At 36.7% G+C, this 23,671-nt stretch overlaps 1 protein-coding gene across 3 annotated transcripts in view; it reads left to right on the forward strand.

The window, feature by feature from the left end:
* Positions 1-23,671, forward strand: part of LOC114663628 (uncharacterized) — a 72,422-nt gene that overhangs the window by 13,977 nt on the left and 34,774 nt on the right. The gene's annotated exons all lie outside the window — the stretch shown is intronic.

A 23,671-nucleotide genomic window follows, 5' to 3' on the forward strand; every position in this document is an offset into this window, starting at 1 on the left:
GTGGTGGGCAGCTGGGGCCCATGCCCAGCTGGGACACCCCTTCTACATATGTTCCGGGGGAACAACCATGGGCTCCTCAGTTCCTCCCCCTGTGGAGCCCTCTTGGGATCTGGGGTGGCCGCCAAGGGTGTGCTGCATGGGTCCCTGAGCTGGCCGGGACAACTATACAGCCCCGCCCGGAAGTGCAATCAGAAACAGGTGATCAAGCACCTGGAGCACTTCCGGGTGGGCTATAAAAAGGGCCAGCAACCACCACTCAGGAGACAGAATCGGGAGGAAGAGGACGAGGTTGCCAAGGAGGAGTGGTGGTGCCAAACGGGAGTGTGTTTGTAGTTTTGGATTTGTGCTTACTTGGACTGTGTTGTGACTGGGGGGTTCACGGGGAAGATGTGCCCTCCAGCTGAAGAAAAATAAAAGTACTTTGTGTTTTACACGTGCCTCAGTGTGAGTCTGTGTCGGGTCGGCGCCAACAATGCGCCAATATCATAATAGTATTTAATGTTTGAAAAATGTCTGAGATTAAAACATTTAATGACTTGTACGTAGATAATGTTTTTGTATCCTACATGCAATTAAGCTTCAAATTTAACTACTCATCAATGCAATTTTTCCACTATTTTCAAACTAGAAACTTTGCTAAATGGAATCTGCAAGATTTTCCTCACCTTCCACCTATTTCTATTCCAGAAAAATATTATCAGCCTTGAAGACTAAGATAGCATCTCTACAATTTATAAAAACATTTTAAAGTCCCTTTGTTTTAACGTTCTGAGGGTACAATGGGGAAAGGACCTTTCACTTAATATTTCAGAAAGGCAGCCATGCACAGAATAAACTCTAGTTCCATATATGCAAAACACTCAAGTTATTCAACTTAAAATCTTCCATTGAGTGTGGTTGAAATTTAACATCTTATTAAAGAATGAAACGTATTCTAACAGGACAATGCAGTAATCAGGCAGGAGAAACGCTGTTCATTGTATCTTTTAATTTCTCATCAGCAAAATGCCACTGAGGAAGCATTCTTCAAAAGCAGTCCATTACAGCATGGGCAGAATGATCACAGAAACAAAGAACAGAGGTTCATTTTATAAACTATTGAATTTACATACAGTGTCAATCAATACATACATTTTACTCTGGTTGATTCATTGGTTTACACCCAAATAATTTATATAAAATAAAAGTCTATTATATTATATTGTGGTTCTTCTTGTACCTTTTGAGATGTGCCACCACCCTTGAAATTTCTGTGCATATAACAACTGTCCATACTTGTTGCTTATAGTAGGCCTACATCTGCTGATTTCTTAGTCATCCTTCAGTACATTTTGTATATTACAGCAGCCTTTCTTTTGGTACATTCTTTATTTACTCGACCATCTCAGTATTTTTTCTAAACCAAATCTTATATTTCAGTGTACATTTTGTTGTTCACTTGACCTTTATTTGATTTCCCACATTTATTAACCCTTTATGCTGTTTCTTTAAGATGAATACTATGTTACCCTTAAATTATTCTTCCACATGAGCACATTTATCTCGATTAAAACTATCCAAAATGTTTCCTGGGCAAGATTCAACCTATGAACGTTGCAATCTAGCTTCAGCATTAATGAGCCACATGTTTTGGGAGTGTACCAAATTAACATCGTTTTGGACATAATCTTTAAATTCCTATTAGATGGTCTTACAATCACTCCTAACCCATTAACAGCTGTGTTTAGCTTAGTGTACTACCAACATGCCCTTTAAGGTCTGCTCCGATCACCAGTCTTTTTTTGGATATACTCTCCACCATTTCATCTAGTGGCAGACATGTATCCAAAATGATGAATATCAAGGAGAGGCTGGTTACGTGGGTGCCAGAATGATGAACTGTGGGCTGGTAATGATGCAACTGCTCATCAAAACACTAGGAAGACATGCAAAACATTTGGAATGCATCTGCTTATTTTGTAGGGCCCCCACTAACTAGAACAGGGGTCCTCAATCACAGTCCCGGAGGGCCGCAGTGGCTGCAGGTTTTTGTTCTAACCCAGTTGCTTAATTAGAAAGCAATTCTTGCCAATAATTTCATTTCATGGCTTGTTAGTGCTTTAACTCTGCTATGTCAGGTCATTCTCATATCCTAGATTTTCTTCCCCTTTCCAAGGATATCATCCAAATGATTTGAAAGCTAAAATGGAGGAGTAATTCTCAGTCCTTCACAGTATTTAATTAAACCCAATAGTGCATGATAAATACACACAGGTGTAAAAGGTAACAAGCTAAATGGAGAAATGCTGGTCTCTTTTGTTATTTGCCTGTTATTGCTAATTAGGAGCAATTAAAAACCGAGAATACAGCTGTTTAAGACTAAAATAAGCAATAAGGGTTCAAAATCTTAATGAACGAGATCACTAAAGTGAAGCAGAAGTGTTACTTGAGCAATAAGGGCTTCTTATTAAGCAGTTGGGTTGGAGCAAAAACCCGCAGCCACTGTGGCCCTCCAGGACTGTGATTGAGGACCCCTGAACTAGAATACTGCACTTGCCCTTCCTTCACCACTTTTGGTCAATGGGTCTACAACTTATTTTTTTCTTCCAAAGTGAGTAACAGCAGATACAATTCTACTTCCATCAGCAGAGTCTCACATCCTCTGCTGTGACATTATTAGTTTGCGACATTGACCAAACACTGTCATGTATTGACTAAGAGAATATCAGCGTGCCAATAGAACAGGCCACAACAAGTATAAATGTGCCTTGGTTGTTCACTGCAAGCTTGCTTTGGGGTGCAGTCAGCATGCCGACTTCACGGGGTAAGTATACACCAGGCTTTAGTGTAGTTATCAGACTGTCATCACGGTATTCAACCAAATCATTTTCAGTGCTAACCCTACCCATTTAAACACTTAATCTTCTGATCTTTGCCCCCTTAATGTTTTAAGCACCACAACCAAAAATCTAGGTTGAACTGTGACTTGGGGGCTGGGGGTCAACAAAAGTAACAAAACTACACTGGCACACATTACACTGTGACCAAATTAAATAAAGAATTGTTACGGCCTACCCAAAAAGTCTAGGGATATATATATATATATATATATATATATATATAGAGAGAGAGAGAGAGAGAGAGAGAGAGAGAGAGAGAGAGAGAGAGAGGCTGTACACTAATGAAAGAGACAAAACACAAACAAAAACCTAAATAAAAACAAGTTCCATTTATTAGAAAAAAAACATCAACACAATATATGGAAGAAACTACACAAAACAAGCAAGGCAGGAAAAACCACACAAACTTAGATGTCTAACTTCACAAAGTTTACAGCAAACATACAACTATTTACCTTTATTATGTAGATAGCTAGCTTACAAGGATTTCTAAAATAAATACCCAAAGCCAGACTATCTAACCCTATCTCACCATATCTTACTCAATTCTCATTCATTCACTCACTCACTCACTCACTCACTCACTCACTCACTCACTCACTCACTCACTCACTCACTCACTCACTCACTCACTCACTCACTCACTCACTCACTCTCTCTCTCTCCCCAAGAAGCTCAATTTTTAAACCTACACCCCACCCATACCCAGGTGAGTTAATCAATAAGCAACTTAAATGGGTAATTAGGGCAAAACCCAATTAAGGTAAACCCTTAAATTAGAATATAAAATAAAAGGCTAGAGTAGGTCGTAACATACCCCCACCCATAACAAAAAAAAAATATTTTTTTCCCCTAATCATCAATTCCTATACATTAATGCGAGAAAGAGCATCAGCAATTATATTTTCTTTACCCTTTTTATGCTTAATAATTAGGTTATAATTTTGAGCAATCAAAGACGAACGCATTAATCTCTGATTAGAATTGAACATACCATTTAAAAATGTAATAGGATTGTGATCTGTAAAAACCATTACAGGGAGTACAGATGAACCAACATAAACTTCAAAATGTTGCAAGGCCAACAACAAGGCCAAAGTCTTTCTCTATAGTTGAATACTGCCGTTGGTGTTTGTTGAACTTTTTAGAAAAATAGCATATAGGATGTTCCACTCCATTCTCATCTTCCTGTAGAAGAACAGCTCCAGCTCCACAAGCGCTTGCATCTATGTCCTGCTTAAATGGCAGCATAAAGTTAGGAGCAGCCAAAACCGGAGCAATCATTAACAAAGATTTTACATTTTCAAAAGCATTGTGGCAATCATCACTCCATTCAAAAGTCCTTTTTACACTCAATAAATCAGTCAATGGTGTCACCACACTAGAAAAGTTTTTACAAAAACTGCGATAGTATCCAACCATACCCAGGAAACGCCTCAGTTCTTTCTTTGATTTAGGCACTGGAAACTCTTTAATAGCAGTAATCTTGGCATCAAGAGGTCATACCTTTCCATGGCCCACCTGTTTTCCAAGATACGTAACCGTCGCTTGTCCAAATTCACATTTAGCCAAGTTCAAGGTGAGGTTAGCTTTTTCCAGACGATCAAAAACAGCATTAATTGCCTGAAGATGTTCGGTCCAGCTTTTGGAATAAACCACTAGATCGTCCAAATAAGCCTCACAATTTTTTAATCCTGCGAGTACAATTGTCATTACTCGTTGAAATATGGCAGGAGCATTCCTCATTCCAAACGCCATCACTTTATATTGAAGAAAATAATCTGGTGTAACAAATGCAGAAATTTCAGAAGCACATGGAGTCAGAGGCACCTGCCAATATCCTTTTAACAGATCAAATTTACACACATAGCGAGCTGAGCCAACTCTATCAATACAATCGTCCATTCTTGGAAGAGGGAATGAATCAGATTTAGTGACTGCATTTACCTTTCGATAATCAGTACAAAACCGATAAGTCCCATCTGTCTTAGGTACTAAAATGCATGGTGAACTCCATTGACTACTACTGTGAACAGCAAGACCATTCTCCAACAAATATTCAACTTCTTTACCCATAAGTATACGTTTAACAGGATTAACCCTATAAGCATGCTGTTTAATTGGCTGTACATTGTGTACCTCAATATCATGATACAACACATTTGTACAAGTAGGTACATCACAAAATAGCCCAGAATGAGCAGTTATCAAATTGGCAATATCAGCACGCTCAGATTCAGGTAAATAAGATAAAAATTCTGGAAGATTACATAATATTTTAGAGTTTGACAACTTGCTGCTCACAACATGTGCATAGCACATAGATAACCCATCCTCAGATGTAATCGGCACAGCTAACGCCACCGAGGTTTCAAGACCACCCAACTTAACCCCCTGTTTATCCTCTAAACAATCTTCCACCTGACTTTGATACCTTTTTAACATGTTAACATGACAATCTAGTTTTACGTTTACGATCAGGAGTATGGATAAGATAATCCCTGTCACTCACTTTTCTATCAATTACATAAGAATCAGAAAATCTAGCTTGCAAAGCAGAACCAGGGACAGGCAATAGAACCAATACTTTATCTCCTGCCTGAAAACTTCGACTCAGATTTCTTATCAAAATAATGCTTAATTTTTCTTTGAGAAGACTCCATAGTTTTTTTTAGCTAGTTCACAAGCATAGTTCAGTTTGTGACAGAAATCAAACATAATCCAGTAAGTTTTTAGTAGTAACTGAAGTTTCAGATGCCCATCTCTCTTTTAACAACTTTAAAGGTCTTCGTACAGTATGACCAAATACAAGTTCTGAAGGACTAAATCCTAGAGAATCTTGAGCTACTTCTCTTATAGCAAATAATACAAAAGGGATTCCCTCATCCCAATCTCTCTCAAACTGATAATAATTATGCAGCATAGACTACAGGGTCTGATGGAACCATTCTAAAACCCCTTGAGATTCTGGATGATAAGCACTTGAGATTTTATGCTTTATTGCCAACTGCTGTAAAACTTGGGAAAACAATTTAGACATAAAATTAGATCTTGATCCGACTGCATAACTTTAGGTAAACCAAATATAGAAAAAAATTTCACCAAAGCCTTTACAATAACAGAGGCAGTAATTTTTCTTACAGGAATAGCCTCAGGATATCTGGTGGCTCGACACATAATAGTTAATAAATACTGATTTCCAGATTTTGTTTTAGGCAATGGCCCAACACAATCAATAATAATGTGTTCAGAAGGTTCCCCTATTACTGGGATTGGATACAATGGAGCTAAGGGAATCCTTTGATTTGGTTTTCCAACCATTTGACAAACTGAGCATGTTTCACAACATTTAACATCAGACCATACCCCTGGCCAGTAAAAATGCCTAAGTATTCGGTCACGTTTTTTTTATTCCTAAATGACCAGCTAAACAATGATCATGAGCAACAGAAAGCACATTTAACTGATATAAAGCAGGAACAACAATTTGATATTTGACATCCCATTCAGGAGTTGATGAAGATGATTGACATTTATGCATTAAGACTCCATTTTCAACAAAGTAAGCAATAGACAGTTCACTCAATTTTTCCTTAGACACAACATTAGAGAAACATGATGAAAGTTCACGATCACTCTTTTGTTCCATAATAAATTGCTCTTGTGAAATGGACCAAGGCAATAAATCTTCAGTTACAGTCTCATTTGGTTTTAATGGTCTTAAGATTTTCTCATCTTCAGGCAATATTGACAACTGGAAGTCTGATACACTCCAATCAATATCATTAAGAAAGGTTTCTGATAAATTCACATCCAATTCCTCAGAACTATCTACTCCAAGTCTTTTGGACTGTGCATGAGTCACAACACATGCAGAAGACACTTGAGGAAACTGGCAAGCCAGTTTATCATCAGAACAAGATGGTATAGGGTTTTCCAAAACCTCCGGAACAGGTGACACATTACCCCTAGCCAAGTCATTTCCCTGTATGAATGTAACCCCCGCCACAGGAAATCTAGGGCACACTCCAACAGTAACAAGCCCTGACGCTAAGTCAGATTTCAAAATCACTGTATGAAGTGGCACATTGACATAGCCCATTTCAAAACCCCGCACTAATATACTTGATCCTTTTGATGTCTTCTCAGACAGGGGTAAGACTCCTTCCAATAAAAATGACTGACAGGCACCCGTATCCCTTAAAATTTTAACAGGCTTTTGAACCTCAGGATGGTCAGGTGTTGTTACCGAGCCATTTGTAATAAAAGGCTCAGAACCCTTACTAACCAACAAGCCCTCAGACATTTCTTCAAGGTGTACCAGTGCCACGCTTTTTGGATCTTCATATTTCTTCAACATCACACAATTAGAAATTATATGACCCGGCTTTCTACAATAAAAACAAACACGCTTTTGATCTACTGCTACATTACTAGAAGTCACCGATTTATCCTGTACTAAATTCTGATGAAAGACCCATTCAAACCTCTACCTTTTATTATTTCCCCACCAGAATTTTTTTGTGGAGTAAATACTGTTTTATGAATAAGGACAAATTCATCAGCTAATACAGCTGCTTCTGAGACTTTCAAAACTTTTTTCTCATTTAAATAGGTCACAATTCGTTCTGGAAGGCAATTTTTAAAATCCTCAAGCAAGACTAGATCTCTGAGCTGTTCAAATTGTTTGGCACTTTGAGATGCACACCATCTATCAAAAATGTTCTCCTTTTCTTGAGCAAACTCATTTGATTTGTTTGATTAACCTGCTTCTTATGATTTCCAAACTTTTGTCGATATGCCTCTGGAACCAGCTCATAAGCCCGCAACACAGAATTCTTCACCACCTCATAATTTAGACTCTGTTCAGCCGAAAAAGCAGAACACACTTCTTGTGCTTTTCCACTTAATTTGCATTGCAACAATAATGTCCAGACATCTTTTGGCCAATGTAATACAGTTGCAACCCGTTCAAATACAGTAAAATACTTATCGACTTCAGTTTCTTTAAAAGGAGGAACTAAACGAATATGTTTACCAATATCAAAATCATTAAAAGGATTAGGTCGAGAATGGTCAGTATTTAAGGCCTCAACTTCAAGTTCGCGAAGTCGAGTAACTTGTCTAGTTTCAAATTCCATTCTTCTCATCTCCATTTCCATAGCCACCTTTCTTTCACGCTCTCTGACTTTCAATTCTTCCAACCTAAGCTCCTGTAATTTAAATTCTTGACATTTTAACTCAAGATCAAGTTCTTTCAAATGAACTATAGTAGCTGTATTTTCCACAGGAACATCAAAACAGGGCTCAGGAGCTACAACGGCAGCTTCTGAAAGCAAATTAGGTTCTGCTTCAGCACAAGTATCGGACAATGCAGCATCACCTTCCATAATACATTCTGAAACCTCCCTGTCAAGTAATACCCCCAATGTTATTAAATTACGCTTAAGTTCAGACTTAATTTCCCTCTTACTAGCATAACGAGATAATGTAATATCAAAAAAGTCAGCAATAAGCAAGAGATCTGCCTTTCTACAATTATCAAGCTTATCAACAGTGGGAGCACTAGTAAACTTATGCAAATCAAAATCCATAACACTAAAAACCTACTACAATATACAAAAAAACTTTTTGACCCAATTAACCAACTAATTAAGTCCACAACTTTAACAATTTCACAACTTCAAAAAATTGCTGATATACTAAATATACTAGCACTTAAACAAAAACTCTCCAAAAAAAAAATCTCTTTTTGAATATACTAGAGCACTTAAACAAAACTCAACTCCAAAAATCAACACAAAACCACCAAAAGCACTCTAGCCAAAACAAAACCAATTACAACTCAAAATACACACAGTAATCAAAAAGAGAATCCTGGACAGGCCCCCAATATGTTACGGCCTACCCAAAAAGTCTAGGGATATATATATAGGCCGTACACTAATGAGAGAGAGAGACAAAACACAAACAAAAACCTAAATAAAAACAAGTTCCATTTATTAGAAAAAAAACATCAACACACAATATATGGAAGAAACTACACAAAACAAGCAAGGCAGGAAAAACCACACAAACTTAGCTGTCTAACGTCACAAAGTCTACAGCAAACATACAACTATTTACCTTTATTATGTAGATAGCTAGCTTACAAGGATTTCTTAAATAAACACCCAAAGCCAGACTATCTAACCCTATCTCACCTCACCTCACCTCACCTCACCATACCTTACCTTACCTTATCTTACCTTACTCAATTCTCCCTTCCCTTCCCTTCTCTCTCTCTCTCTCTCTCTCTCTCTCCCCAAGAAGCTCAATTTTTAAACCTACACCCCACCCATACCCAGGTGAGTTAATCAATAAGCAACTTAAATGGGTAATTAGGGCAAAACCCAATTAAGGTAAACCCGTAACTTAGAATATAAAATAAAAGGCTAGAGTAGGTCGTAACAAGAATACAGAAAATGTACACCTTCAGAATTGTAATAAATTGACTCTATACTGAAGCATTCCTTTACCAAACGTAAAAACACACCAAGAATAACATTTCAGGCAAATTATAAGTATTGTTAATTGTAAAAAAAATAACCATAACTACTGCATACTTTGTTGTTTATTCTCACCAAAAATTTCATATTTACAAAGGTAATGAACATGGGTAAAGTTTACAATAATTCATATTAAATTAAAACAATGTAAAAATGTCAAAATATATTATATGAACAAAATAAGAAGCATTAGCCTTTAGGAAATATCAAACAGCTAATCAGCTATTATTTAGGATAATGCACTGTTAACGGCACGCACTCTCTGTACTGAGACAATGTTTCAAAAAAAAATACAGCACAGTCCAAACATATTCACAGCCTACTTAACTTTTGATCTTATGTTTAGTTGTCAATGTCATGGAAATTAAGTTATTTTAAGAAAAACACAGTCTGTTCATGCCAGTTTAATAAAAGCTCCCTTTAAAAAGGATTGCATATGCAAAATATGAGACAATGACAATGAAGCGAGACTCATGAGTAGTTATGAATACTATGTGACACTGAGGAATTATAATCCATAATAATAAGAAAAATCAAAAATTACAACTTCCTATAATGGACACAGTAAGTGCAGTCATTTCAGTATATCATTTAAGAGGTATGTGCTTGCATTTCTATATTGGGTTAAGTGCTAAGTAAGCTTTGTGTTACACGAAACAGTAACTCAAACAATGCTTAATGTGAATTTCCCATTGGGATTAATAAAGTATCTATCTATCTATCTATCTATCTATCTATCTATCTATCTATCTATCTATCTATCTATCTATCTATCTATCTATCTATCTATCTATCTATCTATCTAATAATAAATAATCCAACAACTCAATACAAGTACATAAAGTGCTAGTTGGATGCAATGAAGGTTCACACTGTCATGCTGGATTTTTAAAAGATTCTGATTGGTGGAAACTATTTATAGAGATTTGTCCTAAAAGAAAAGTGCCATACAGTGATTAGAAATGAAAACACACATTTAAGCATGCTGGGCAGTAGTTTATGTTTTATTTATCTAAAATGTACATTCAGTATGACATCAGTGCCTCTAAACACTCAAATATTGTATGAAGTTTAGTATGGTGTATAGTGAAAATTTTAATATATATATATTGTATATATAATATATAATTATATAATATTCTAGGGGGCTCTGCCCCCTGCTTGCTTCACTCGCCAACCCCCGGGTGGGTGCTACACGCTAGCCACTTCACGGCTCTGCTGCTCACGTATGGGGAAGCGGATGTACAATTTAAACAGATTGTTATTTTCTTGGGAATTGCTACATATGCATAATAGAACTAACTATTTTACATAACAGTGAGTAATTAACCATAGTAAAAAATAGTAAAACATAATAAATTGAAAGAAAATTATCTTTCATGTTGCATTAGAAGTGTTCGCTGCGTTTTACTTTTTCATTCTGTTTGGCTTTGAAATTAACATGCAAATACTTTTTAAACTTACATTTTTACTGTAAAACTTCAGTAAAAACAATATTTGTAATTAAGTTTTCATCAATATCGCATTGAATTTTGATTCTGTGTTTGGACTTACATCGTAACAACGCAACGTATAACTGCCTGTGAGTGAATATTGTTTCTTTCTCTCTAATAAATAAACCTTTTTCTAATGTTTGTCTCTGTGATTTAATTGTTATAGCAAAAGCTATTCTAACGGGAAACTGTAAATGTTTTAATACGAATGACATATCAAGATCTCCTTTGGTGTCTAATGTTATTCGCAGAAGATGTACTACATTACCTTTCTTGTCGCCTGTTAAAATTTTACATGTCAGAATTGTTCCACCAATTTTGAATACAACTAATCTTGTCCTATTCCATAGCCCATCACTCATACATACTGTAAATTATGTAATAACATTATGATACATCCTTCTTTCAACAGTAATTCAGCCGGTGGAAGACCAGGCGGTGTTAACAGTTGTAGATATTCTACGGGATATTGTAAGTTGATGTTTTCATCTTCCGCACGATCACCACCAACTGTTTCAGCATAATCTATTGATATGCATTTAACCAATTTGCCATGTAACGGATCAACAATTTTTTGCGTTAATTCATTTGACTTCATCGTTTCTTGGTACTAGGATTGCCCGTGTACTCATTCCTTCTATTTGTATCCCTTTGGGATGAAATTCTTCAATAAGAGTTGGACATAATAAGTCTTCTTTTATTGGGAACTTAAAGTGAGCAAATGTAAAAATTTATAAGAGCTGAGCACACAGGAACTGTGTCTGACAAAAGCATTCACACGAATGAGTGGTGATAGGACTGTGGGCATGGGCCATTAACCGCATATGGTTGAGAGGAGGGCGGGACTTGAAAAAATCTTTTGGCAATAGCCTTGTCTCGTCTCAAGATTTTCTTTTATAACAGAGAGATTTTTGGAGCTATGTATCAGACAAAGGAAATCACATTACAGCTACAATAACAAGCATGAATCATCAGCAACTCCCTGAATTGTTCTTTCAGTCTGTCATTGTACTATATCAACTGAGTGTATAATATCAATATAAATTACAAAATATCACTAGAGGGTTAAGTGTCAAATGTTTGTTAGGTTTGCAATACATCCATGCTCACATGCATCATTTCCACTGCACATGTCTGCTTAGTGCTTTGAACTACACTCAGATTTTTAATTTCCACTACACATGTCTGCTCAGTGCTTCAAACCGGACTCCATGTTTCATTTCCATACTTCATGTTTAATTTCCACTGTGCATGTCTGCTCAGCGCTTTGAGCTGTGCTTCACACTTAATTTCCACCATGCATTTCTATTCAGTGCTTTGAGCCCAGCTCTGTGTTTCATTTTCGTTATGCACTTATCATCTTGGCATTTCGAATCCTTGTTCATCGAGCTTCATTTGAACTAAACACGACATTACCAGATTTTAAAAACTTGACAGAACTGTCAGGCAAAGTGAATCTTTGTGTATCATCAATACATTTTAATTGATTGTGCCAAATAATACTAAGTATTGAGAAACAAATGTATAAATTATGCATCTTACAAATGCCAACCATTAGAATGCATAATGCGGCAAAGAAGAGCTTTAGTAATACAGTTCACTACACTACACTACACTAAATGTCACCATAAAACTTTCTTCTTATAAATAACTCCCCTTTGCATCTTTTCATTATTATCACTGTTATTATAATTAATAAATATATATCAAAACTAAATGTGCATTTTGTTTCATGTGTATAACGAAACAAAACATTTGACTGATGATTTCAGTTGTTGTTATGGCTAATGATTGCAGGTTTAAAGGTTTGAATTATTAAATATTAAATTAATCCGGTGAAATGTGTTCTTACTTTGATCAGTAATGGTTGGAGGTGGGTACACGGTAAATGTGTTAGTGATTGGGATAGTGCTTATGTAACTGGAAGATTGGTTAGCAATGGTAGACAGGGCAACTATAATTTTTACTGAAGGAAATATTTTATTATTATGCCGTGCTGTGACTAAGACAACTTTGTACTGATCGTCTATCTGAACATTGAAGAATGTGTTCACAAGGGAGGGATGTTGCTGTCAAGTCAGATGCATTTTTTTAAAGCAGGTCCAGATGTGCTTATCCCGCTGCTATTTGTTGCTGCAGCACACAAGTGGATCTTTACCACCAACTGCTGTAGGAATAACCAAGTTCTCTTTTCACCACAAAGGCATCTTGAGTGGCTGCTGTTGAGGTCCACGGCTGTTTCTGTTTGAATGACAGTTGTAATTAGTTATGCACCACTGTTATATTTGCCCGGACACCACCAGTCGGAAACCACATCTTTATAAAAGTCACACGTTTATTAAGCACCATAAACACAGGTTCACAGTCCCGAACACTACACACAATGCACACAGCAGTAATCACCACAATATGGGCTTCTTTCTCTCAGTCCTTGGCCGCCTTTCTTCTCCTCTCGGGAGCTTTGTCCTACTCCCATTCCCAACTCAACCCCTCTGACATGCTCTGGATTGACACCTTTGAATTTAGGGTCTAGCAGAGTGAATTCAGCCTGACCTGATACAATGGGTTTGTTATCATCTTTTTCAATGTCAGGATTCATAGACTTCAAGTAGCAATGAATCGAAAATGGATATGGGTTGGAAACGGTGGCACTGACCAGAAAGCAGGAGACAGAGCTGGAGATAGCAAAGTTAAAGATGCTAAGATTTGCATTGGGTGTGACGAGGATGGATAAGATTAGAAATGAGTACATTAGAGGGTCAGCTCAAGCTGGACAGTTGGGAGACAAAGTCAGAGAGGCAAGATTGTGTTGGTTTGGATATGTGCAGTGGAGAGATGCTGGGTATATTGGGAGAAGGGTGCTAAGGATATAGCTGCCAGGGAAGAGGAAAAGAGGAAGGCCTCAGCGAAGGTTTATGGATGTGGTGAGAGAGGACATGCAGGTGATGGGTGTAACAGAGCAAGATGCAGAGGACAGAAAGATATGGAAAAAGATGATCCGCTGTGGCAACTCCTAATGGGAGCAGCCGAAAAGGAAGAAGAAGTAAATATGTGTCTGCCTTTCTGCAAATTAGTCATCACAATTCTGATAGCGATTGTAAGTGGGAATGATTCCAGAATAGATCTTTTTTACGATCCTTCCACATTATCAATCAAAATAATTTTGCCAATTTAGGATATCAGGTGACTAATCTGACTTCAGCCTGGGTTTGCACTATGCACAGAGAACAAAAGGCAATCACCATAGTCAGTCGAGCCACTGGACAGCACAATAAGGGTTTGTGACAGATTTGACTGTGACAATGTCTTTTCTTCGTAGCAAACTTGTTCATTTTTCCCTCCACAAAATAATATAAAGTGTTAATAATTGAAATATCTCATTACTTGATGGAATAATAATGTTTCATCTTCTTTCTCAAATGCACTCACCTAAATTATGGAAAAGTAGAGGGTTAAGCCTTTATTTTCTGTCTACTCGGTTTTAAATAAGTCAGAACAAAGAAAACATTTGAGGAGATATGACATAGCTCATTTTCAATGTATTTTATTTTATTTTAACCTCCAACATTTAGGCTGTTGAACCACAAATTATAATGGATTAAATGCAATCTCAAGAAAAGATGTGGGCTAATAATAAGAATAACAGGAGCAAAAATAATGATATAGTGTGAAAGGGAAATATTTATTAAAAATGCGGGGGTTCGGTGAATGAAATGTTTAATTTTGTTTTATTAAAACTCTTGTTTATTGTAAATTACATTCTGCTCTTCTCTTCGTTGCCAATCCATAGCAGTGAAACAAAAAAGAAATAAAAGTTTAACAGACTTCATTAAACTTTATTATGAGTTTGCCTAACATTAAGACAAATGGCCCAGAGATGTCACTAGAGAGGTGAGTGTCAAATGCTTCGAAGCTGCAACATGATTTCTGACATAATTGCTTCAAATGTTTTGGCATTTCATGAGGCTTCACTCCACCCATCACTATTTTTCTTTCCATTTAACAATGTGGTCACATCTTTTTTCTGTCCAGGTCACCACCCTATTTTTAGTCGTCTGTCTACTCCATTAGCTAATTCTGCTCTTTGGATCGTCAATTCCTTTTGTGGCACCCTTCATTTGCGTACAGTACGTTCTTGGCATGTGAGTTAGTATAATGTCAATGAATAAAAAAAAAACAAATGTCAGCTATTTTTCTTTTTTCTATAACATTAACAGATTTCAATCAAAGCCCTCAAGGCATTTTTAGATTTTGGGGTATTTAGTTTTTCTATTGGGGGTGTAATAAAGAGACAAAAATAACCAGTGAAGGTTTGGGGTTCCACCCTGTATATTGTAAAGGCTGAGTTGTCTTAAAGGACTGTGTCCAAAATGGGACTGACTAGAAAGGACAAGTAGCTGGTCATTATAGGCGTTGGGGAGGAAGAGGCGGGTCCAGGAGGGAACTGATGGAAGTGAGGTCAGCAGGTGATTGTGGTCTAGAGAGGTAGGTGGAAGCTGGCTGGGGTTTAATCGGTCCCTTTTGGTGATCTGCAGAGAAGGGGAAAAGACATTTGTGCACTCCGTCAACCCCTGACTCAGCATTTTACCCTCACTTAAGCCCATTGACTGCCTCACATGCACTTGTGTGTTACAGGGACTATCCATAAATATCGAAATATATATCGAAATATCTATTCTTAGCAGATACATACTGCCCTAAATGTATCATCCTGACAAATTTCAGCTTTTTACATAAATGAGAAGTAGTGTTTTTGTTGAGGAGTGAATGAGTAAATGAGTCAGTCAATTTTGCTAGGTAGCACAAATAAGGCTAATTTTCTTGGCAAACAATTTGCTAAGGTATGTGGTGTCTAAGATATCTATTGTCATAAATGTCTTAAATGAATAAAATTGTAGCTTCACTGATAATCTAGGCCATTTTAACTAGCTGTTGTAGGTTGTTGTGGTCAATCACAGTGCTGTTGCCATACCAGACTATAATTCATCAAGTCAGTGTTTTCTACAGTTTGCATCTGTAGATATCATTTGAGTATCCTTTTTTACAAGAAAGTTTCGTGTTGAAAGGGACATTAGAGATTCTCACTGAAATAGGCTTCTTAAAACATAGTTATTTATTTTTTCAACCACAACCCCATTATTGTCAAAAGTAAATGAACTCTTGAAGACCACAATCAGCTTCTTTATTTTGTTGATGGTAATGTTCAAATTCTTACATTAAAACCATGCAGTAGGTTATTTGTAATGATTGGGATTCGGACCCAATACTAATGTTATGTCATTTTCTAAACCACTTAATCTGGACCAGAGTTACAGGGGTTGCTAGAGCCCATCCCAGCTAGCATAGAACACAAGGCAGGAACAGCCCTGGACAGGACATCAGTTAATTGCAGGATGAACACACACACTTCCCAAAAACATACTGGGGTCAATTTGGAATCACTAATTCACCTAACCTCCATGTCTTTGGAAACTGGAAGGAAATCAAAGCACCCAGAGGAAACCCACACAATCACAGGGAAGAACATGCATATTCCACACAGACAGGACCTGGGACGCGATCTTAATAGCCTTGAAAGGTCTGTCAAAATTGAATGGAACAAGTCACCCTAACTATAAAAGCATTCATAAGGTATCTCAGGTATTATATGTGGATTATATTTGATAATGAAGGTGTTATATTAGATAATTAGGTGTTATACTCAATAATCTATGTGGATTACTTGTATCCTTCCCGATAGTGAATATGATATTTGTATAGTGTATTTATAATGTATATTTAGATATTTAATTTGTAAAAGCCAACTATTGCACTGAGGAATGTTTGGAGTCCACAGTTAAACATTAATCTCAGTCAACATAAGTTTATTTATAGGCATCATAGAATTATCTATTTGAATTATCAATCTGGATGCAGCCCTGCCTTTTTTAATAGTACCTTTTGCCAAACAGTTTTAGGCAATATGTGGCCTTTAACAGCTTAACACGAAATAACAAAGTACATAGTTCAGTGGATGCCAAATATAACCAGTAATGTTTGTTTACTTACGGCACTTCTCATAATGTAAAAATGGATTTTAAAATTACAAGAGCTCATAGTGAAGCTAGTTCAAGTTGCTTGTCTTGAATGACTTCATTCTTTTATGAAAGACTGATTGTTCTTCATTTACTTATTTTTTTAATTTAAAATGTTACCAGAAGGTATTTTTGGAATTATATTGTGTATTTCTCCTTTGGAAAAAGTCAACCTAAAGCAGCAGTATGAGCATAAAATGCATGCCTGCTTTATGAAACTCTTAGTCATTGTAGCCAGATTATTTTGACAACAACCAAAACTGGACAGAACATCAGTCTGGTATAAGGCTTGCATAGTTATTATTATTATTAAAGAATTATTATTGTCTTGAAGATATGAGGAAGCAGCAAGCAAAGCTATACACCACATATTAATAGCATTACAGAATTATTGAAAACCTAATTGTTTTGTTGTGATAGGGTCCTAGGGTGACCTGCCTTCTCCCCTTTATACTCTTCATTATGTAGACCTTAACAGAATACTGTACCTCAAATCCCATACTCTTTCTACACTGTCAGGTAATGTAGTTCAGCACTTCCTCTTCCTTTTACATCTTTAACCACGGACAATTAGACAGAGCACCAAAGCAATAGAAAAAGTCATGTATTATAGATGAAATTAATAGACTCATAAAATAAACTCAAATTAAATTATTAACACCATACAATTTGGTAATGCCAGATGTTTTGTTTTCCAGGCAGGGCTGGCTCCACCATTAAGGCGAATTAGGCATTCCCCTAGGGCACAGATCATCAAGTGGTGGAGGGAACCAAGGTTAGCTACCGGACAGTCAGTTGACGCATTAATAACCAGCACCAGCACTGCTTCAAGGCTGCCCATTTCTTGCATTGCTTGAAGTGTCAGCAGTAAATCACAGGATTCTTGGCTTGAGTTTTCCTTCTTCCTTTTGTCAGTCTGATCACGTTTTCTACTGATCTTATAAAGATAACCTTGGTTTCATGTGGCCTTACTGTTTCTCAACTTTGCCTTAAAAAAACCTATTGTCTCCAAAAAGTGCTTTCAGAGCTCATACACTCCTGTCATTAGAGTCAAGATGCTTATAGTGAGGTATGGTTGTGTGACTTAGAAACATGGGTTATAAGAAGGGCTCTTGAAAGAGAAAGATAACTAGTGAGAAGGCAGTCATAAGTCTTCAGTCATTCCCTTGATGAAAAAAGGAGCCAGGCCAGTCAGACATGTCTGGTTTATTTCCCATGACAGGACGTTTTTATAACAATTCAATGCCAATCAGATTGTGAATGGTAAAATTTACCCTACACAGTGGCCTTTGGAGTTTGGCCAAAAAACTCAGTCTATAATTTATTTTACACAAGACATTTTCACAAAATTTAGCTTGTGCATGTTTATGCTTTCTCACCTTTAGATGATTTGTTTTGATTGGTTTCTTTCTTTTCCTCCTCCCATACAGCGCGGGCTTTGGGTACAGGTAAGTAGATAGATAGATAGATAGATAGATAGATAGATAGATAGATAGATAGATAGATAGATAGATAGATAGATAGATAGATAGATAGATAGATAGATAGATAGATAGATAGATAGATAGATAGATAGATAGATAGATAGATAGATAGATAGATAGATAGTAATGTATATTCACTCCTATCATTTTACACTGAGTATGTCTTTTAAGTTGATTTTTGGCCGCATAAACCTTCTACTTGTTCAGATGCTGGATTAACAAACAAGGTACATATTCAGTAACCAAGTAACATGACATGTTGTTTTACAATAACAGGTATTTTAGCATAGAAAAGAATCAACTTTGTAAAGGTCCACTTTTTAAACATTATAAGAAAAGTCTTTTTCTTCCCGGGAAAGGTCTACTCATTTCTTCAAATGTTTTTTAATGGTTATACATCCAAATAACCCTTTTAGTTTTTAGAAAACTCAACTCAGGGTGACTGGGAGTTGGCGCTTATCCAGACAGCGATATGTCCAACATGGAACAGATGAGAAGAATAAAGGGATCAATAAAATCACCTGGGGCCTCATGTATAAACGGTGCGTATGCACAGAAATGTTGCGTACAAACGTTTCCACGCTCAAATCACGATGTATAAAACCTAAACTTGGCGTAAAGCCACGCACATTTCCACGGTACCTCATACCTTGGCGTACGCAATTTCTCCACTCGGTTTTGCAGACTGGCGGCACCCAGCGTCAAAGCAGTGCTACTGTTCCTGTGTGGTTACCCTTTCTTTCTTAGACCCACATTCCTGACACAGCTTTATAAATACACTGAAATTAACTGCATATTGTTTATTAGTGTAATGCATCTGATTGTAATTAACCTGTAGCAATATAATGGTCCAGGGAATAGCCATAGTATTCCAAATACCATAACTGCTTTAGCGTTGTTATGCTCACTGCATCTTGTTCTTCTTTCTGCTGCTTCCGTTAAGGGTTGCCACAGTGGGTCATCTTTTTCCATATTACTCTCACTGCACCACTCGGAGTATTTATATCACTGTATCTGAGTGGGGAATCACAGCAGCAGCTGATCGGAAAGAGAATTATCAGTATACAGTTTCAAGTACACACTACCTCAACCACGGCAAAAAGCGTCAAAAGCCTTTCCTGTACGGACCTCATGTTTCAGAAACAGTTTCATCCCAAGAACTATAAACGCACTCAATCAGTCCATCAAGTGCTCCTTGTAGAACTGTTTGTACTTATAAGTACAATCACCTCACTGTAAACTTGCACTACAGTTATAATATTGCATAACCTGCGCCACTTTATGAAGTGCGTATTTACATATGATGACGATATCATTTTTAAGATGAAATGCAGCAAAATATGTTGCTTATAGTATACAGATAAAACTTTAACTTCATTTAAATAATCTGTATTGTTAATAATTAAACATGTGAGGACACGGTGCCGCAGCGCTAGCTAGTTCACGGATAGCTCCTGCCTTGCGCTGTGTTATTGCTGGTGCTGACGCGACACTGGAAGGATAGACATAGAATAATTAAACATGTACTACAAAGATATTTCAATGTTCCTTAAAAGTTTTGAAGAATCGGCGTTCTCAGCTTACAGATGGCTTAACGTCTATTACAGAGCTGATTGTGTGGCGATTGGGTATTTGGAGAAAGAAAGGTAAGTACAGGAATTGGAGGTTAGTACGTTTGAAAGAGACAGTACTTCTGTAATAAATTATTTCATCGAAGGTCGCACATGGCGCAGCAAGCCTCTTGCGTGAGATATGAACAATCACTGCGCCACTGTGTTCCCATGTTTAATAACATGCTTTCATTCCTATCATCATGAAAAAGATATCACGTATACATCTCAGTATTTTAATTATTCAGAGAGCTGTAATATCACGGATGTAATGGATTCTGTGTCCTGTCGGAGAAAGAGAAAGAATGGACGCACGTAGTGATTCACACACATAGAGCACATAGAAGATCAAATACAGAACAAAGCATTTAACATGCTACTTGAGAAACTAGTAAAATAAACGATTTTAAGATGAAGTTTATGATGTTCTACTTTAATGGCAAAATAAAGTACGTGATTAAAGTGGAAATTTCGAGATTAAAGTTGACATTTCGTGCTTTTTTCCCACTGTGTGCCTATTTTTTTTGTCTGTACCCTAATAAGCTTTCATATGACACTCAGACGGTGAGCTACAACTCGCCTTTTCACGGCGACTTTGATATGTGATTTCTTTTTTATTTCAGGCACTGTGCGACTTTGTGAACTTGATCTTTCGAGTTTCTCCAACACTCTGTCACTCGATCAGCTTCCTTTTGTTGATTATACCACTGTTTAAACCAACAAATAGTACGTTTTTCCTTTGCCTCCACTTGGTATTCGCTGAAATTCTTATATTATCCCCTGTGCTTTTCCCATTGTCTTTTCACAGAAGGCTATTTATATTGATTTGCATATTCAAAGAGGCGTAATTCAGGGAGGAGTTGGGGCGGGACAGAAGGCGCGTGCACGTGCGTTACTTTTCACGCTGGATTTATGTAGTGGAAGAACGTGAAAGTTTGCGTGTGCACAGATTCCTGCATCTGGATTTTTCTGTGCGTACACACAATCACGCTTTTGTGCTTACGCCATGTTATAGTGTGAGTTCTATGCACGGCGTTATACATGAGGCCCCTGGACATGAAAATTTCACTTCAATGTACTGTAAAGGTTGTTGCAGTCCTTAGCAAATTACTAAAACAGGAGGAATTTATAATGTATTAAGTAGGTGCATTTGAGTGTTTGAAATATTACAAGTGTGTAAATATTAAATCCAGAAGAATAAAATGGGATGAGGTTGAGTTGTGAAAATGTGGTACTGTATTTGAGTTAGACAAAACTTGTTTTGCAAATATTGCTTTTTACAGAAGCTCAAAAAAACAGATAGATAGATAGATAGATAGATAGATAGATAGATAGATAGATAGATAGATAGATAGATAGATAGATAGATAGATAGATAGATAGATAGATAGATAGATAGATAGATAGATAGATAGATAGATAGATAGATAGATAGATAGATAGTGAATTAAAACAAAAGAAAAACTTCTGACATGGCAGTTACAGTCCCATTGCTACATACAGTAGTGTTTCTTGACATATTTGTGTTGAATAATTCATTGGCTAGAAGTAATCAAAGTTAGGGTGTTAGACAGAGAAAGTGCAGAATTGCACATAATGGCACTCAGTTTTGTTTTAATTCTCTCCTTTGCTACTACCTGCAGGGGGTCCAGAGTGTGTTCCATATCTGGGCCTGCTCTTTTAATTAGCTTGTTAATTTGGTGGGCTTCTCTTGAAGTCATGTTACCAGCCAGCACACCACATCGTAGAAAAACACACTAGCCATTATAGAGTTGTAGAAGATAAGAAGGATGTCACTGGCCATATTGAAGGAATGTAGTCTGCTAAGAAAAAAAGAGCCTTCCTTATATAGTTCCTCTGTGTTATGAGACTACCAGATATAGAGGGTCTTTAGTGTGGCAAGGATTCTGTAATTACTTGTAATTAAATTAACCTGAGTGCAGCTGTGTAACAGTTAATATTAATTTTGAAATGCAACTTGGTTAACAGTGATAATGAAAAATGTATTATAATCAAAATAAAATGGTGTAAATAAATCTGGAAAGTGTTGTTTATATTATTCTTCTCGTTATAAATATTGCTTATTAAGATTATTTAATGTTCACACTAACCAGTCTCATAAATATCATAAAGCACCTTTTTTATATCATGTTTAAAAATTTCTTGCTCTCATTCACAGCCCTTTCATGAATAAAAATATTTCTGACCCACATTTTATCCTGGTTTCTCATTATTACATTGGATCATAGCATCCCCCTATTTGAAAAAGTCTTGTGTCAATGGTAGTGTTATAATCCCAAGTGCACATACCTTCAGGACATCTTATCATTCAACTCCTATCTTACACTACTTCACTTTCCTTGCAGTTTCACTCTCTGCTGAGTTCTCCTTAACTGAAGCTAAATTTAATAAACAGCATTCTATTTCCAAAACCTCAACAAATCTGAAATGTAAAGGTTCAGATGGTGGCTACACATGGGGTTTGTTAACACTGGAAATATTTTCACAGAAGGAGGTACATGTAGCTATGTACACAGTGAGTTATGCAGGTGATCCATGTTACTTATCAAGTATTATACAACTCCATCTCTAGAGAGATAAGACAAAAGAGCAAACTATAATTGTCATGTCAATATGTGCTATATATACATTACTGGATATGGGCCAGGAGATTAAAGATAACTGGCATAACAATTTCGGGAAATGGCAGTCATAAGTAGTCAGGCCAGTCAGACATGTCTGGTTTATTTCCCATGACAAAATGTTCTTGAACAAATCAATGCCAATCAGATTACGAAGGGGAAGATTTATACTACAAAAACTCAACCTTGGATTTATTTTATCACAAAATCTTTCTCAAAAATGTAGCTTGTGCATATTTGTGCTTTTTTTTGTTTGGGCTGGTTACTTTCTTCTTATACTTACTTTCTGTATCATCCTTCCATATAAGCTAGGCTCTAAATATTGGTATGATGTATATTTACTCCTCTTATTGTACACTGAATAGGTCTTTTATGGTGATTATTGACATCTCATTGATCGTCTGCTTGTTCAGATGCTGGGATTTCATGGATATCTTTTTGTGGGCAGTGTAAGGACGTTTGATACAGCAGCAATTTCTTGACTAAGCCTAGTATCTCATCCAGAATTGGCTCCTACCTTGTACTCAGTGCTGCCAGGAAATGCACCACCTCTTTATTATCTTGAACTTGATAAATGTGTTAGATAACTGTGGCTGTTTTTTGGAACAAGATTTGCATGTACTGTATTATTTGTAATCTACCAACATTAAAAACTTTTTAAATTTCTGAAAACTTTTGACATTTTTGAAAAACAAGGCAGTGTAGCGTTTATCAGTTCTGCTTCACATTTCTATAGCTCTGGGTTCAAATCCTGTGCACATTCTTCCAATGTCTATGTGGATTTTTCTATGGATTTATAAGTTTTTCTCTTCAGGTCATGGTTGTTACAATGTTTAGTGACTCTGACCTGGCCACATGTAGGCATAATTGTGACCTGCAATAGACTGTCATCCAGTCTAGGAGAGATACTTGTTTTGTGTCCAATGCTGCTCTAGCCCTAA

Source organism: Erpetoichthys calabaricus, chromosome 13 (assembly GCF_900747795.2).
Source record: "Erpetoichthys calabaricus chromosome 13, fErpCal1.3, whole genome shotgun sequence".
In the NCBI taxonomy this organism is placed as follows: Eukaryota; Metazoa; Chordata; class Cladistia; order Polypteriformes; family Polypteridae; genus Erpetoichthys; species Erpetoichthys calabaricus.